Genomic DNA, 18,961 nt, shown 5'->3' with positions numbered 1-18,961 from the left:
AAAATTGTGGCTTGTATTTTGTATGTTTCCTCATTTCACTTTTCTTTTTTTTTTTTAAATTTTTATTTATTTATGATAGTCACACAGAGAGAGAGAGAGAGAGAGGCAGAGACACAGGCAGAGGGAGAAGCAGGCTCCATGCACCAGGAGCCTGACGTGGGACTCGATCCCGGGTCTCCAGGATCGCGCCCTGGGCCAAAGGCAGGCGATAAACCGCTGCACCACCCAGGGATCCCCCTCATTTCACTTTTCTATTCATCCATTTTCACCACATTTTATAAAAGTACTGGTTCACGATGAATAGGAAATAAAAAAAATGCGCCCTCCACAGATAGTTCGTAAGTCTGCCTTAGAGAGCAACTTAATTATGGAGGACCACATTTAGGAAAAGTCTGTGGCTTTAGAAAGTGGCCTGGATGGAGTGCCAAAGGGAACAAGGGCAAAAGGCAGAGGAGTCAGGAGGGGGGTCACCAACGACTACTAGAGCTGCTGGTCCCTCAGACCCAGGGGTTAGATTAGGGGAAGATGTGACTGTTGGTCTTCCAATATGTGAAAGGCTGTCCTGGGTGGGGCCAACCAATTCTATGTAGCTCCCATTGATAGGATTAGAATTTTGTCTACAGCAGGTATTCAAATATTCACTGAATGAGAGTATCAATTCATGGTAATGGTTTATCTGTCCATCTCAATCCATCCATCCATCCATCCATCCATCCATCCATCTATCCATCCATCCATCTGTTCATCTATCACATATTTGTTAGGCACTCATTATGCTGATTATTAGAATAGACACTATTCTAGCTGGTGAGGATACAACAGTAAGGAAAAAACAGCACTCTTTGCCTTCATGGAGCTGACATCCTAGTAGGGGAGGAAGATAAGCAAGTAATCAAATACAACGTTCCCATATTATGCTAAGTGCTGTGAGAGAGAAGGAGAATGATGGGTGGGAGGGATTGACTTTGAGTTGAGTGACTGGGAAATCTATTCAAGGAGCTGATGTTCGTGCTGAAACTGGAAGCATAAGAAGGAGGGAGATTAGGGAGGGTGTGCTGGAAGAAGAGGCAGAGGGGTGCATACAAGGAGCCGGGGGAGGCGCTAAGCACATGGGTAGGACAAGGTGAGGCTGGAGCATTAGACAGGGCCAGACTGGTCCAGGCCTTGTGTGTCAAGGAGAGTGCTCCCCGGTCCTGGAGGCATTTCAGTGAAACATGGTGAGCATCTGTCGGGCACACTGTATTCCTAAAGGGGTGGGGATCCTTCTGAGGATACTCCCACTGCTGAGACTCTGGGACTGCAAAGCCTGCACGGGTCACAAAGCCAGTGTCCCTGGGGACTGGCAGGTAAATCGTGCAAGTGCTGCCCACCAGATGTAGTGCCCAGGGGGTGGGGCCAGGGGCCTGGGTCGAACTGGCCCAGTGCCACCTGCTGGTAGCCCTGCATAAGAGGGGGCTCATGTCAGCAAATCTCTAGCTTTCTCAAGAGAACCCAAAGGTTAGGTTTTTATATACATAACCTTCTAAATTTTAAGTGTGACCTCAAATGGAAAACTAACCATAGGACAAACAACCTTTGTCTCTGGGCTGGGTCCAGGCCATGGGTTGTTTGCAAGCCCTTGGTGCCTGGCACTCAGGCAGCCCACACCCAGCTCTGCTTCACTGTTGCAACAAGAGGGGAGCTGCAGGGTCCCTGGGCGTCAGGAAGCTGTCTGCACTGGGCTCCTGGGGCCGTTCCTGGCAGCGCAGGTCACAGCGCGGTGGCCCCTCCAGGTGCTGCCCCCCCATTCCAGGCTCACAGCAGAGGCCTCACGGGAGGGGGTGCAAGGGTGATGCTGGACAGCGGGGTGGGGAGGCCCTGACTTAAATTCGTGTATCCATTCCCGGTGTTACGAAGTCATCCGTGCTTATTGTAGACTGAAGCAGGGAGCAGCAGAAGGAAGAATGCCATCTGGAATGTCACCACTCTTAGAAAGTGGCCATGACATTCTGGCCCTTCCCATCTTTTTTCAGGGAGGATGTGGCGGTTTCCAAGCCACGCCTGCAAAGGCTTTGGCACTCCTCCCAGTGAGAGAGGGTCAGCGCCCTGCCCTCAAGTCTGGGCAGGTCCTTGTGACCGCAGCACCTCCACCAAGGGAAGGTGGTGAGAGCGACCCTGAGAGTCCCGGGATTAAGTCCTGAAAGGCCACTTCAGGGGACACTGGAGCTTTGAGTCCTGAGCTACTGTGCGAGAAGCACGAGCACCCGGATCCTGCCATGCTGGCATCCACCACAGGCACTCTGGCTGACCGTCCTGGCCGTGCTTGCCTTAGGTCACCTCTGCCCAGGCGCCAGGTGTGAGAGTCAACAGGCACCCTTGGATGGATCCTCCAGCTGACCACCCCTTCTACCCAACCCGGGCCAACCCAGCCGAGGCCCCTGGTCCCCTGAAGCAGGGGTGGGGGGGCCTTCCTGCTGTGCCCTCCCAAAGCGCCTGGCCCATGGAACCTAGGAGTGGGTCAAATGGCACCAAATTTGGGGCTGGATTATTGTGCAGCAGCAGGAAACCAGAACAGGGGTCATGAGGGTCATTAGGAATTTAGCCTTGTGTAACTTGCCTTTTCCCCCCTCAGTATGTCATGAGCATCTTTTTGTGTCATTAACTGTTTTTCTACAACATTGATTTTAACGGCTACATAATATCCTGTAGTGAGGATGCGCTATGATTTATTTGACCAATCCTGCAGGCTAGAGCTGGTTATAACCAACCTCTCATCACCGCTGTCCCCCCTCCCTCGCCTGTGCTGGCTCCCACCCCACCTCGCTGGGGCTCCCGTACCCCCCATCTGGTTGCTACCAAGGCAGCCCCCTGCCCTGCAGGCAGCCTCCTCCTGCTCATCGCTGACCACTCGTGCTGGGTGCCACGGCCCCCTTCCCTCCAGCCCCTGCAGATGCTTGCCTGGTTCCGGCCTGGCTGACTGCTCTGGGCTGTGCCGTTCCCGAGGACAACAGGAAGATTTCAGAATGCTGTGGACCTGCGACGGATGCTGAAAGTTTTATCCTGGGCTGCACATACCTATTTGCCGAACACTTGAAGAATTTGTTTTTCAATGTCCTGTAAGTAAGTGAAGCTATGTGGTCTCTGGAGAGAGAGCACTTACTGTGTTGCTCTCCAAGGAGGTTGTTACAGGCATCTCCAGCTCCTGTGCTGGCAAGTCAGTTCTTTCCTCCAGAAACTTCTTTGCCTCCCTCTAGAACAACATCATCAGGGTGCCTCAGTAAGCCTCCCAAACTGCACTGACAGACGGTCGTTTGGGGAAGCTCATTTCCCCCAAACAATCCCTTGTGGTTCATGATAAAGTGACAGAGGAACCCCCCTCTACTGGTAATTGGAAGGATGAGAATGTAAGGTTGCTCCCTCATTTCTGGCAGAGACTGGATTTGAGCTGGTCCAGGGTTCGTATCATTAAAGCCAAAAGTTCTCTCTTTAGATTCATCCCCATGGCAGAGTGGCTGGTGGTGGTTTTCTTTTCCAGCTTTATTGAGATATAGTAGACATATAACATTGTGTAAGGTTAGCGTGTAAGATGTTTTGGTCTGATGCACCTATTAAATATTTTGTGTGTGTGGTGAGGACATTTAAGATCTGCTCCCTTATCGGCTTTCAAGTATATGATACAATATTATTAGTTATAATCAGCGTGCTGTGCAATAGATCCCCACAACTTGTTAATCATATAACTGGAAGTTTCTTTTTTTTAAATTTTTTTTATTTATTTATGATAGTCACACACACACACACAGAGAGAGAGAGAGAGAGAGGCAGAGACATAGGCAGAGGGAGAAGCAGGCTCCATGCACCGGGAGCCTGACGTGGGATTCGATCCCGGGTCTCCAGGATCGCGCCCTAGGCCAAAGGCAGGCGCCAAACCGCTGCACCACCCAGGGATCCCAACTGGAAGTTTCTATCCTTTGACAAATATCTCCCCATTTCCCCCACCCCCAGCCCTCAGTAACCAACCCTCTATTCTCTGTTTCTCTGCATTTGGCTTTTTTTAGATCCCACATCTGAGTGAGACCGTGCAGTATTTATCTTTCTTTGTCTGACTTCCTTCACTTAGCATGGCCCTTAAATTCAATCCAGATTGTCAAAAATGGCAAGCTTTTCACTCATCTTTATCGTGCCTGGATAGTTTCCCACTGTGTATATACCACACCTTTATCCATTCTTTCGTTGACAGACACTGTTCTTGGGTCCATGTCTTGGCTATTGTCAACAACGCTGCGATGAACACGGGAGCACAGATACCTCTAGGAGATCCCGATGTCCATTCCTGTGACCATATACACCCAGAAGTGGCATTGACGGGTCATATGGTAGTTCTATTTATAATTTTTAAAGGAACTTTTATACTGTTTTCCACAGTAGCTGTGGCTGGTGTCTTGACTTCATCATTGAGGGTTCTTGCTACATTGTTGCTGATGGACCTGGACATGTCCCCAGCCCTGGCCTGACACCTGTCAGGAACAGCATGAGATGATGGCTAATGGGGTCAACTGACCAGAATTCAAACTCTAACTTGGCTACTTATTAGTTGTTACCTGACCTCTGTGAGCTGCTTTATCCTTGTCTATAGATGGTGTTAAAGGCAGAACCTACTGTCATAGGTTGACGTGAAAATTTAATAGGATCATGTAAGTAAACTCCTTAGCATGATGCCTGGCACAAATAAATGCCTGATATAAATTCTGGAGCATGTTAGATAAAGTTGTTCATGTGAGCAGCAGCTCTGGGACCCATCAGTCAATGCCCAGCTACTCGGGTATGAGGAGTGATTTCCAGGTTAGCTCTCCTAGTCATGACCACTGCTGCTTTCTCTGCCTGTGGCATCTGCACATGCCTCACATAGCACGTTGCCCCTGGATAATATCCTGTAATTAAAAATAAAGTAACAGAACTCTCTGCATTTGAGAACCTTTGTAAAGACCAGAAGATAAAGTGACTCCTCTCTCTTTTCTTTTTGTAACAGCATTATTGAAGAATAGTTGGTGATAGCAGGTGGCAGTAGCCCTCCAACTTTGTTCTCTATCAAAGTTATTTGGGCTATTCTAGGTGCGTTGCATTTCCATATGAATTCTGGAATCAGCTTGTCAATTTCTGCATAAACCCTCCTGGGATGTTGATTGGGATTGTGTTGAGACTGTAGAGTAGTTGTGACTTCCTCTTTTCTGAGATGTTTTTGAGGACTAAGTAAGCAAACTTATCCGACATACAGGCCTGTCTGGAATGTGAAATGTATTGTCTTGTCTAGTAGTGTTATTAATTTAATAGGAGACTTCGAGAAACCCTAGCACCTTCATGCACACACACACACACACACACACACAGCAAGTAAGCAGTCCAGTGGTGTTTGGTACATTGACAATGCTGTGCATCAGCACCTTTATCTGGTTCCCAAACACTTTCATCCCCCCAAAAGGAGACCCAGTACCCATTGGCAGTCACTTCCCACCCCCCCTCACCCAGCCTCTGGCAGCCACCAACCTTCACTCTGTCTCTATGGATTTGCCTGTTTAGCACATTTCATATAAACAGAATCAGACCATATGTGATCAGTCACGTCTGGCTTCTTTCATTTAGCAGAATGTCTTCAACGTTCATCTGAGCTGCAGCGTGACCAGAATGTCACTCCCTTTCATGGCTGCATAATATTCCATTGAGTGGCTGTGACACATGTTGTTCACACATTCATACATCCACTGACACTGTTTTAAGGCATGGATTTCTAGTGTGCAAAGGTCTGGCACTGGGACAGGGGTGGGCCTTTTTTTTTAAAGATTTTATTTATTTATTCATGAGAGATACAGAGAGAGAGAGAGAGGCAGAGACACAAGCAGAGGGAGAAGCAGGCTCCATGCAGGGAGCCCGATGAGGGACTCGATCCCGGGATTCCAGGATCATGCCCTGAGCCAAAGGCAGATGTTCAACCACTGAGCCACCCAGGCGTCCTGGAGGTGGGCTTTGAAGTGTGCTTTCCCCCTGACTTTCTCTCCTGCCTTGGCCTGCCTGAGGCCACAGCTGCAGGTCAGGGCTGGGGTTTAGATGCCGGGTGCAGGAGCTTTAGTCCCTGATTTCTAGCATTCTTGTGCCTCTGTGTGAAAAAGAGAGGGGAGGCTTTCCAAGTAGCCAGCCAGAGGTGTTGATTAGCATTTGGAGCCTTTTAAGCTTGGTTTCAACCTCACCATCATTAAAACAGAAGATGTATTAAAAACCAGAGGTGAGCCTGGCAGGGTGGGAGCAGGGCGTGGCAGGGCAGGGCCGGGGCTCTCCGGGGGGCATCCATCCTGCAGTGAGCCATCACTCTGCCACCTCGTCCTGGCTGAGGGGACCACGCAGCCAGATCCACCTCCCAGGCTGCAGCACCCCACCCCCAGCCATCCCCACGGCCGTGCAAGGAGCAGAGAATCCTTCCTGCTGGTGTTGTGACTGATGAGCAATCTCAGCCAAGGTCACCCTTTTCAGATTCAAGGACATGAGAGCAGGAGGGACACGGCAGACAGAGGAATGGGGGGAGCCTGGGTCTTCCAGGAGGAGCCCAGACAGCCTGGCAGGCCTGTGGTCCCAACTGCTTGGGAGCCCTGCCGCCCCTTCCCCTTCCCAGGTCCTGCTCATAGCCTCCTCCTTCAGGAAGCCAGCCTCAATCCTTCCTTCGGTAGCAAGGGCCGAATCCAGGCCGAACGGAGACCTGCAGGCCAGGAGGCTGAGCAAGATGATATGTGGGCACGTTACAAACCATGTTCCACCTTGGGTCGCTGCTGCTCACGTGTTTGATGTCTGCAGAAAGCCCCGGTGACAGCCGCATGTTGTCACACATGGAGGTCTGGGCTGGTGGCCAGCAAAGCTTGGTGCCTGGAGAAGACAGAGCCGGCAGAGCCTGCTTGCAGTGGGGACTGCACTGGGCCCCCTCCCCCACCGTCCTGCCGCTCATCTCCATCCTCATCCAAGGGGCAGCCCCTTCCTCTGCCTCTTCTGCTGCCATGAGGATCACACGCAGTGGGGGCTGTGGGTGCAGTTTGCACAGGGATGGGGCTGCATCTGCCTCTTGACCCTGAGTCTGTGAGATCTCTGATTGGCCACAAGCAGGAATTTCTATTTGCATTCTCCCTGGAAGGAGTGAACAGAAGAGATGATCTTACCCAATGTCATGAAGGCTTCAGGGTCTCCTCAAGGCTGGATGATTAAGTCACTTACATGACAAAAGTGAAGGAATTATAAAGATGCAATTAAGGTCCCAATTCAGTAGACTTTGAGATTTTTCCTGGGTGAGTCTGACCTAATCAGGCAAGTCCTTAAAAGGGACCAGTCCTTCCTGAAGTGAGAAGTTCTCCTGGCCTCTGATGAGTGAAGTGCCATGGGTGAGAAGGCCAGGTGGCTAGGACCGGAGGGTGGCCTGGACGAGCAAAGAGTGATGGGGACCTCAGTCCCACTAGTGCTGGGAACTGGGTTCTGCCAACAACCTGAAGGAGGTTGGAAGAGGACCCCAGCCTCCAGGTGAGAATGTGGGCAAGCTGACCCCTTGATTTCAGACTCTGGGACCCTGAGCAGAGGAACCAGATTCCCTGCCCTCAGACTGATGGCCGATGGATGCTGTGACATGATGTGTCTTGTTTTACTGTGTAGTAATTTGTTAGGTGGTTAACAGAGAACTACAGTGTGATGTCGGTTGCATTGTCTCACTTAGAAGGTGGAGCCAGCTACAGTCAGCTAAGGCTTTATTCACTTCTTTCTGGTATGATTCTTACTTTAGGTTTTGAGTAATTTTCCTGGCTACGAAGAAGGAAGAGACAGCGACAGCAAGAGAAAGAGACAAGCGAAAGAGAGGACAAACCTAAACATTCAGAGAAGAACAGACGAATACGAAGACAAGCCGAGAGAGAAGCCGAATCACGGACAAGTATATACATCCTAAGATCCTATCTACATACTAAAGGAATCTACCTATCCTCCTAATACTACTTTCTACTATCCTCTTTTGTATGCCTTAAAGGCAGCAGAAACCAAGAACGAAGGAAGAAGCAGACAGAGAGAGAAAGCGAAGAGAAGACGCAGAGAAGAGAGGCCTACGGGAACTTCATACTCTCCTACTCCTCTCCTTCTAATCTTCTCCTCTCTTGTCTTGTCCTTAAAGGACAGCAGCCCTCCTCTCCTCTCCTCTCCTCTCCTCTCACGATCGCGCACTTAGAAGCGAAAGGATAGCGCTAAGAGGCAGCTCCTCAGCCTGTCACTCCTCCTCCTCCTCCTCCTCCTCCTCCTCCTCCTCCTTCTCCTCTCCTCTCTTGTCTTGTCCTTAAAGGACAGCAGCCCATCTCTGGAGCCCTAGCTCTGGGCTCTCCCGAGCTGCCAGTGCCTCATCCTCTCCCATGCATGTAAATCTTGTAGCTTTGTTTTTTTTTAAAAATAATTTATTTATTTATTCATGAAAAGGACAAAGAGAAAGAGAGCCAGAAACATAGGGAGAGGGAGAAGCAGGCTCCCTGCAGGGAGCCTGATTTGGGACTCAGTCCCAGGACCCCAGGATCACGACTTGAGCCAAAGGCAGACACGCTCAACCGCTGAGCCACCTAAGTGCCCCTGAATCTTGTAGCTTTGAAGCCTTGGACGCATTTGGATGGAACCAAAGACCAACCCCAGTTAACTCATTAGCAAATCCATGAGTTAAGTTCCTTTTGACTTTCAGTTGGCTGATGAAGTTGGCCACTTGTTTTAAATAAGATGTTCTTCCTTTAAGGCTGTTAACATTCATGAGTAAGTGAAAATTTGTTTGAATTTACACAAAATGTGTTTGAAATGCATGAGCATTGAGTGTTGAAACAGAAGACTGGGCTTGCTGACATCTCCCATGGTGGGACCAGCTCCACCTTGGTGTCCCCCCTGCTGCCTCCTACTCCACACAGCAAGAGTGGGGGCTCCATGGAGCAGGGATGGAAGGACCATGCTGCTCCAGCTGACTCGAGTGGGAAACAGGTCAGGGCCCAGAGCAGCCTCAGCCAGGGCCAGGGCTGCAGCACCATCTGCCTTCTGTTTCTGCTTCTCTGTCTTTCCCCTCTTCATTCTTGCCCATCTTTGGGGCCCGGGTTTCTTTACTGTCTACATGGCCACCCACAGCAACTAAGCTTGCAGGGACAGGCAAGCCACCCAGACAGGAAACTTCTCTTGGCTGCAACTCAGTGCTCCTAGAAACCTCAAGGGCTGTGCATAGCAGCTGGGAGCACCCAGGACAAGTGCACTGCCAGGGCGGACCCTTGTGGCTTGGGGTCACTGCCTGCAGACAGGGTGGTGATCTCTGCCTTGTGCACAGCTGTATCGACGGGGCAGTGTGTTCTATACCCCAGCCATGGCTGACCACCTACTCTGGATGCTGAGGGTCTGAGGGCCCATCATGGTCAGTGTGCCCACCGTCCACAGTCTAGACTGTCCTCTACTCTGCCCTGCTTGCAGCCCTCCAGACTCTGCAGAGCCCGCGTGGCTCACTGGCTAACTGAGCCATTGAAGCTGCATGTGATGTTCAGCCCTCCACCATGGCCCAGGCCGTAGCCATGCAGGGATCTTCTTTAAACAAGTTCATTGAAACTCGTGTTCCTGTGAAAATGCATCCCTCCTGAGGGCAGCTTTTAAAGTTGGAGAACCTAGGTATTGGTGCAGTTGCCAGCCTTCCCTCTGACCTGGTTGCTTTTCACTGGGGGTGGTGAGAATGGGCTCTCCTCCCCCCAGAGGGTAGATCCTGCCCATCTGGAAAAGCATGGTGCCGTGATCCTGTGTTTACATGGCTGAGCCATGGTGAGGTGCGGCTGGCCTCCCTTAATGGTTTCTTTTAAGATTAAAGCATCAGCAATCAGATACGAGATCTTTACAGGGTATGAGCAACTCTATCAAGTGTTCTCAGTCACAGCCAGACCGAGGAACTTCTAGATGAAATAACAGTTCAACAAAAAGTGCTTTCGACAAGTTGCCAAAAGTAAAGAATAAGCCTCAATATAGGAAATGACACAAATCTCAAGCAGAAGCTGTCAGGACATAATAAAGTGGAGATGGATGATGCCGGAGTGGAATTTGGGTGCGAGCCCCTGCTCCCGTCTGTAGCGGGATCAAGAGGCACTGGGCCCATCCATCTCTCTTCCTGGTTCCTGTAGATGCAGCATGAAGAATAGCCGGGGAGGCAATGAGTAAACATCACATCCTTCACTTCCCAAGAGCGCAGGCCTCCCTTCACTCTGATGGAGACACCAAGTGAAGACAGATTACCTGGCAGGCGGAGGCAGGTGAGTGTCACCACACCTGTAACTCCTGTGCGCTGCCAGAGGTTTCTTGGATAAATGGCAGGAAGACTTTTGTAGCTTGAGGGGATGCATTTGTCGTTAGCAGTGGAATGTTTGAGGCTTCTTTGCGCACTGCACACCTTCTCGCCTGGTGAAGGGTAGCCCATGGCCTCACTGTTCTTCCCCGGGCACCGGCTGCTGTCTCTGCCCGGCATCCCTACAATGGGCGCAGGCTCGTGAGCACAGGGCAGGGCTATGTGTTTTCTGGCCCCTTCCCCTCCCTAGGTTTCAGGTCTCCCTGGGGCAGAAACCATGTAGCATCTCCAGCCCAGTGCCCAGCAGAGTACCTGTGCTTGAGAAATGGTCATTCAGTGAAGGGCCCAGTGCTGAGGCCACAGGGAGGGCCTGTGTGCACTGGAGGTGCCACTTCTAGGCTCTGCAATGGATCTTTTTGGTTTTTGTGGTTATTCTGGTCTGAATGTTTGTGCCCCCCTCCCCCCCCCCCCCGAATTCATAGGATGGGATCCTAACCCCCCATGGTGATGGCATTAGGAAGGGATTAGGTCGGGACCTAAGCCCTTCTGTGCAGGGTCCTTACTGGGGGGGACCCCAGTAGCTCCCGGGCTCCTCCTGCCATGAGAGGACATGGGGAGGAGCTGGCGTCGTGGGAGAGACCTCGGCAGAGTCCGGCGGGGCTGCTGCTCTGATTCTGGACTGGGCACCAGCCTCCAGAGCTGAGGAATAAATGCCTGCGGTTTACAAGCTGCTCCATCTGTGCTGTCGTGTTATAGCAGCAGAATGGATGGAGACACTGGTAAAATATACACAATGTGGGATTTACCCCGTTTTAACTGGTTTTAAATGTATGGTCCAGTGGCAGGACCAGTATGTTCACACTGCTGTGCCACCGTCACCACCACTCAGCTCCAGAACTCTGTCATCTTCCCCAAATGGAAACTCTGTCCCTGTGAAACACCCATGCCCCGTTTCCCCTCCCCCAGGCCCTCCCCCATTATGTGTCCTCTCTCTGGGAGTTTGATTCCCCACAGGACCTCAGATGAGTGGAGTCCTACCGTGTCTGTCCTTTTGTGACTCAGCGTGATGTCCTTGTGCTGCATCATGACATAGCAGGTGTCATGCTCTCCTTCTTCATTAAGACTAACATTCCAGGGGCATGTGGGTGGCTCGGTGGTTGAGCGTCTGCCTTTGGCTCAGGGCATGATCCCGGGGCCCTGGGATTGAGTTCTGCATCGGTCTCCCCATAGGGAGTCTGTTTCTCCCTCTGCCTATGTCTCTGCCTCTCTCTGTGTGTCTCTCATGAATAAATAAATAAAATCTTAAAAAAAAAAAAAAGACTAACATTCCACTGTGCACTGAAATGCATTCGTCAAATTGAGTGAATGCGCCGTGCAGGCAGAGATAACCTGAGCAGGTGACCACACTGGCTTTGTTGCTGGGTTCACTGGGGTTTAGCCAAGGCCACAGAGCTAAGGGAGAACAAAGTGAGGACCTGCCTTCTCCTTCCTGGATTGGCCCCTGTGGACCCCAGCCTCCCGTCTCACCCTCGGTGTGCCCGCTCCTCGCCGGCCAGTGGAGCAGCTCTCAGTGACAGTTGTCAGGGCTCAGTGAAAACCGGTGACCTACAGATTAAGGCTGGAGCCCCACTGCCCACTGCATGGGCTCATTCTGGGGCTGCCAAGCGCTGGGAGAGCTGCCGGGTTGTGAAATCTGTCACAGGACTGGAGCCCCCCCCCATTCTCCGAGGACTGAATTTGTCTTCCCATTTGTGAAAATTATTTATTTATTTATTTATTATTTATTTATTTATTTATTTATTTTTTAAGTAATTGCCCATTTATCCTCCATTCTTCTTGTCTGTTGTGAATGTCCTTATTTAAAGTGAAACCGGGGAGCTATTGTCAGCCCAGGGATGGATCAAAGGACCACACAAATGTGTCAAAATGTGCCATGACAAATGGAGGTTATTTTTCTGCAAAAGTATTTTGCAGGCCTGGGTTTAGAGTCAAAGGGAGCTTCAAAGTGTAAAATGTTCAAACTGTTTTCACGGTCTTTGATATGAGGGAGGACATCTATGGCAGATCAGCCTGCTCTGTGGCCCAGGACTCTGAGTGGCCAGGCCCCTGGAACTGCTCTGCGTGTCTCTGTACGACCTTGGGCAACATGCATCCCTCCCTGGGCCTCATTCCATCTCTGAAATGTGAGGGCTGGGCTTCATGAGCACCAGGCTCCTCTGGCTCTGGCCTTCTCCGAGGGGGATGTGGTCTACTCCTCTCAGTTCCATGGGGAGAGAGCTTGCAGGTCCGGCCCCCAACAGCTTCTGTTCCGGAACACAGGGCTGGTATATAATGCCCAGTTTCTCTCCTGTGGTTTCCTTCCCTGCCTCAAGGAAATTCTCTCTCAGGGTTGAGCTCAGTGGTTCTTGGGAAGGACATGCCAAGTGGTCATGACTCAGGTGATGGGTCTGTAAGTCTGTGATGGGTTTGGAAGACAGATCACTGTGGTTTGAGCCAGAGGGTGGGCTGTGCAGATGAGAGGGCCTGAGGTCCTTGGGGAGGGCTGTCCTTTCCCTGGAGCCCCTGGGCACCCCTCCCGGAATTGGTCATGGGGCCACGGACAAATCCTGACCTCTCAGAATCTCAGGTCTGCATCCGTACAATGGGCTAAATGCCTCAGAATGTTGTACGTAGGAGTAAATGAGACAATAATTCACGTAAAGAGCACAGTCTAGGGGTGCCTGGGTGGCACAGTCATGTAAGCCTCCAACTCTTGGTTTTGGCTCTGGTCATGATCTCAGTTTCATGGAATTGAGCCCTGTGTTGGGCTCCGCACACAGCGTGGAGGTGGCTTCAGACTCTCTTCCTCTTCTGCCCCTCCCTGCTGTGTGCTTTTTCTAAAACAAATAAATCTGAAAAAACAAAAGCACAGTCTACTGTCACATAGTAATATTATTATATATTATAATTATAATAACATGATTTGTACTATAATAATAGAACATATAATAATGATTATATATGATATAATAATTATAATAACATTTATATTATAATAGTATAACACTCTAATTATAATACATAAGAATTATGATAATGCTAGCCAGCACATGCAGTGTGCTTTCTGGGGCAGGCACCAGCCTGAGTGCTGGACCTGTACTACTGTCCAGCCCTCCCAAGGGCGCCTGAGATGCAGGCCTCATTAACAGCACCAGCTTCCCATTTCCCAGAGAAGTTAATGTGCTCAATTAATGTCCAGTAGAAAAGTGGCAGAGCTGGGATTGGAATCCAGGTTATTTGGTTCCTGCCTCTGTGCCCTGAGTGTATATACCACCATGTGGCCTCTCCTGCTGGGACTCAAGTTGATCAGCTCAGACGGCCTGGTTCCAACATCTATTGTGCATCTGAAGCTTGAAGCTGTCCCAGGGGTTTTCTTGCAGTTCCACTGGATCCCAGGTCTTGGGCTTCCTGGACAAGCCCAAATAGGCAGAGGTGGAGTACGGACGAGGGGGCAGCCTGATGAAACCCTGAATGGCTACAGTCTTGTGGAGGAAGCCGGGGCACTCGGTCCCTGCCGGCCCCCACCAGGGCCATCCAGCTTCTGTTCCAGTGGCCCTCCAGCCCCTGATGGCAGCTCAGTAATAAGCACAGTGGGCTAATGAGCTTGTTGTGGGTGCTTCCTGGGTGTGTGCACCCCATACACAGCAGCCGGATCCTTTGGCTTCAAGTCCCTTTGGCTCCTTCATACCAGAGCCAGCCTTGCCAGGAGCAAAGTAGCAGCAGAGTGCTTGCAAGTGGGATTAATCCTGTTAAACAATCCACAGATCTGATGCCAGACACCCTTTTTGAAACTGGAGGGTACATTCTGCAACCTGAGTGTGAGTCTCACATCGTGTTCAATGGCTCGTGGCCCGGCAGGGCTGAAGGGCCAAGGGGAGCCAGGCCGATGAGGCGGTGCTCATGCAACTTCACTGGCTGGTTTCATGCTCACTGTGAGCTCTTCTTTCTGTGACTGATGTGCAGAGAAGAGAAGGCACATGAAAGGGAGAGGTTGCCCCTTGCCTCCCAGTCTCTGTCAGGGCCAGTGTGAGAGAAGTAGTCCAGGCTGAGTCACTGAGCACCCAGGGTAGCACAGCCCAGTGGCAAGGGGTGGAACTGAGCTGCACCAGGTCCTTCTTGCAACTTCAAAACTGATGGGTTGGGCCAGATCCTTACCTCATTCAGTCTCACTTTCTTCATCTGCCAAGTGGGGACCATAGTTGTGATGATCTCATGGAGAAGGGAGCAAGTTTGGAATGTCAGGTGTCCCCCAGCCCAAGGCATCAAGGTGAGGAGTGAGCAGGGTCCAGGGGCTCCTGTGACCCACAAGGAAATGGGATGGAGTAGAAGGTGCTGTGTCCATCATCTCAGATGGGGCTGGCTCTTAAGCAGTAGTGTTCACGGACCCTTTGGGGACTCTCTCAGAAAGGTGCACTAGTTAGGGACATGGAATTCTGGCTAAATATTCCAGAGGGCTTATGAGCCCTGTGCAGGGTAAGAGCCCCCAGGATATGCTAGTGATCTTCTGAATGTCTGTGGAGACACCCTGATGCTCTTAGCCCTCTAGTTCCTCTACCTGGCTCCTCAGGGCTGCCCGGAGTGGCTCTTTCTGTCCTCCAGAGCATGCATTCCTGAGCAGTCCACACCCCATCCACCCTGCAGGCTTCCTTCATCAGTTCTTTCCTCTGCATCGACAGAGCTGCTTGTGCCCCAGCCCCATTGGCTGCCTTCTTAGGCTGCCTTGGGCAGTGGGCAGTGGGCCATGGCCAGGGTAGGGGCTTTGAAAAATCAGACTCCTGGACTGAATTCCAGCCTGTCTGCTGACTGTGGGGCTGTGGGTATCCTGCTTCACCTCCTGGTGGAAGGAGACAGGGATCACAGCCGTTAGATGAGAGTTAAATGAGCTTGTGAGTCCAAAGCACTTCCCACAGCCTGAATGTTGGTGATCTCATCCTCACCTCTGATAGGGGCTAAGATCCAGGGTCAGACAGCTGAAATCTGTGTGTGTGCATGAGCACCCAGGACTGCTGGTGCCAAGGAACTGTGTGGCTGTGGATGCCAAGAGCCGGTGGAGTCTGTTTTGGTAGAATGGCAGGTGATGCTGGCTGAGAGATGTGTTTCTTCTGGGACATCCCTGCTGGGCTTGGTGCAGGGGCTGGTCCTCCTCCCTGTCCCCTGCTTATTTCTCAGGCGGGACCCTTGGACTTGGACCGATTTCTCCCAGAGGTTTTATGGCTCTTCTGTGCCTGGGCTCTGATGCTGTTTTCAGGCAGGGTGGCATACAGGGCTGTGCTGTCCTTGGGCAGTGCTCCAGCAGCCTGTCCTGGCAGGCGGTGAGGGCCCAGGTTCCATCCTGTCCTCCCAGACCTGCAGCCCCTTGGCACAGACCCAAGACCCCCGGCCACACCAGGCAGCCCTCGACTGCCCAGCAGCCCATCCCGCTGTTCAGGGCAGACAACAGAGACTGCTGTCCCCAGGCGCAGCCAGGGTAGGGCGTGTGAGGACATTCACCCGCTGTGGAGCGGGGTCAGACGCGCGGGGCCAGGGAGCGGGCCGGGCGGCGGGGGCGAGGCAGGCCCGGGCAGCAGCCGGCCTGTGAGCAGCTCGGCGGCGGCGACCGGGCACCTGGCTGCAGGCCCGCACCAGGCAGAGGGCCGCCCGGCGCCCTCGTGTGCATACCACGCGGCAGCCCCGGCGCCAGGGCTCCCGCACAGGACGCCGCCGACGAACTGATGGGCTGATAACCTCTTTCGGTCCCGCCCATCGCAGGGCTCCGCCCCTGGGCCGTGGCGATTGGCTCAGAGGTAGGCACATGACCCCGCAGGGCCAATCAGGCTGTGATTCGTCACCAGGCGGAAGCCCGCGTGCTCCCCGCGGGGAGAGCCTGCGGGAGGGTGCGCCGAGCCGGGGCACGCGGAGGGGCGGAGGGCGGGGGGCGGGGGGCAGGGGGCGCCCCGGGCCCCTCCTGGGCAGCCCCAGCCTCGGGACGGCCCTGCCGGGAGACGCAGGCACCCCTGTGGCCTCGATGCCCACGACGACCCGGGGGCAGGCGCTCCGTTCTTCCCGCTTGCACACGAGCAGGGACTGCGACCGAGAGGTCGGGTGGTTCCCCGGGGCGGGAGGCCCCGAGCGCGATCCCGCGATCCCGCGATCCCAGCCCCGGCGCCCCGAGGCCCCGCGGGGGACGGGCGTGACCCCTGCCTCGGGCGCGGCCACCTGCCGCCCTGCAGGGACCTTCGGGTGTCCGCTGGATCGGACTCGTCCTGGCCATCGGGAGGCGGCCTTGGCTGTGCCCGAGGCCTCTGCCCCCTGCTCCTGGCATTTGCAGAGCAGAGCCCCTCTGCGCGGTGCACATGCCACGGCCCAGGCTCGGGCGCCCGGGCAGCACTGCATCTCCAGGAACGATTTCTGTGCACGTCGGAGAGTCTGAAGTGGGCTGGGCCACCGCAAAGTTAGCTCAGGAGAAACCCTCCCGTACGGAGCCTTTGGGTTTCTTGTCCCCCTTTAGAAGCGATTTTCTTGTTTGATGGGAACAGAGACCGTCCTGTAACACCTAGGTCAGCCAGTTCTTTGGGAAACTTTAAAAGAGGCCGGAGGTGTGTTCTGAAAGCAAGGAAAAAGTCCGGATTCTTGTCCCCATGTGGTAAACTCTGAGCAGTTTGGAGAAGATCAGAAACTGCTACATTTGTTCCTTGGCCCAGGAGGGATCAAAGCCACAGCTAGCGAAGGTGATCTCATCTCCAAAAATGCCCCCCGAAAGTCCAGGTGGGCTTGGTCAGTCAGCAGGGCCAGGTGGGGGCTGGGGAGCCCACCTTCCTCAGCTTCCATCCAGCCATGCTGCCTCTTCCCTCTAAGCCTGGTAAGGTCTGGGGAGGGCCAGGGAGGCAGAGCTGGTCACAGGAGATTGTGGAAAGCCAGGTGCTGGGGGGGGGGGGAGGGGAGTGGGCTGCTCTCTGGGGGACCATGCAGGCCTTGTCCCTCACCTGTCCTCTCCTTTCCCCAAGGCCCATGTCTGTCTCTAAAGGCAGTCGGCTTCCCTAGTGCTGGGGGTCACAGGGAGCTTCCCCTGAAGGAGCCCCATCTCTTGGCCCTCTCTTCCTTCTATCGCCTGCCTGGGTGTGATGAGCTCACAGTCAAGTGTTTGTGTTCTGACAAGCACAGGCAGCCGAGAGCTATGGTTTCTCCAGAGGATCAATATTTCTGGGCCAGACAGTCCTGGGCCTCGACCCTGTCTTAGGTAGGGTCCAACAGCAGACCCCGAGCCAAGGATATGAGTGCGAGTGATTGATGGGGAAGCAGACCCTAGAAAGTCACAGAGAAGGGGATGCAAGAGGGCTGGGGAAGGTGATGGGGTTGAGGTTGAGCACCTTGGGGCCTCTGAGGGTTTGTGAGGTGCAGATCCTGGCCCAGCAGGTCTGGAGTAGCTTGAATTCCTCACCTCTAACCAACTCCCAGATAAAGCAAATGCTGCTGGTCTGTGGTCTGCATGGGAGAACACATTTCTGAGCTCCCCCAGCTGAAGGGGTTGACTTGTGTCCCCCCAAAAGATATGCTGCAGTTCTAACCTGGTACCTGTCAGTGTGACCTTATTTGGAAATAGAGTCTTTGCAGATGTCATCAAGTTGAGACAAGGACATACTGGGTTTGAGTGGACCTTAATCTAATGACTGGGGTCCCTGAAAGAAGAAAAGAGACGGAGGAGGGAAGAAAGCCATGTGGAGACAAAGCAGAGATTGGAGCGATATGGACACTCCCCGAGGACCACCTTGAGCTATGAGAAGCCGGAAGAGGCAGGAAGGGTCCACCCCTGCAGCATTCAGAGGGAGTGTGGTCCTGCCCACACCTTGATTTTAAACTCCTGGCTTCCAGATAGTGAGAGAATAGATTTCTGTTATTTTAAGCACCCCTAGTTTGTGGGGCTTTGTTACGGCTGACCTAGGAATCTAACGCAGCAGCCAAGGGATGAGGGAGCTGGTCCCAGCACTTGCAGCCTGACCAGAGAACTGACAGATCTAGCAGGTGCGGGGTTGGCTGCCCAGAAGCGGTCAGTGTCGAGGGAAGGTGGATGCACCCTGCAGGCCTCTGCTGCTGTGCTGCTTGGAAGATGACCAGGTGTTTTCCTGGAGGGTGAGGGCTGGGTGCCCTGGGCAAGGACAGGTGGGTGGAGAGTTCTGAAGAATAGGGCTGGGATGGGGTCCATGTGGGCAAGGAGAGGCTCCCTGCCTTCTACCACGCACAACGATGTGTTGCCCGTTCTCTGTACCTGGTGGGCAGGTTGCCCTGGGCAGGGTGGAGGCAGTGTGGAGTCTGGAAGGAGAGAGGGTTTTGAACCCAAGGCCGCCACTTGGAATCCTGCCTCCACTGCTGACTTATGTGTCCTAGCCTCCATCTCCTTGGTGGCACGAGAATTTAATAACAGCCTGAGATGATGCACGTCGTTGTCTAGGGCAAGGCCCTGCACAGAGGAGGAGGCTCCACGGCAGAATGCAGGATGCAGTGGGGCCTCTTCTGCCCAGAGTCCCTGGCCCAGCACCTTCGGGGAAGACACGCTCCAAGGGGCAGTAGATGGCCAGCAGCGTTCCCTTATTTTCCTGGGATGTCTCATTGCTCCTG

Source organism: Canis lupus, chromosome 5, assembly GCF_011100685.1.
Source record: "Canis lupus familiaris isolate Mischka breed German Shepherd chromosome 5, alternate assembly UU_Cfam_GSD_1.0, whole genome shotgun sequence".
Classification (NCBI taxonomy): domain Eukaryota; kingdom Metazoa; phylum Chordata; class Mammalia; order Carnivora; family Canidae; genus Canis; species Canis lupus.
This window is presented reverse-complemented; position numbering follows the sequence as displayed.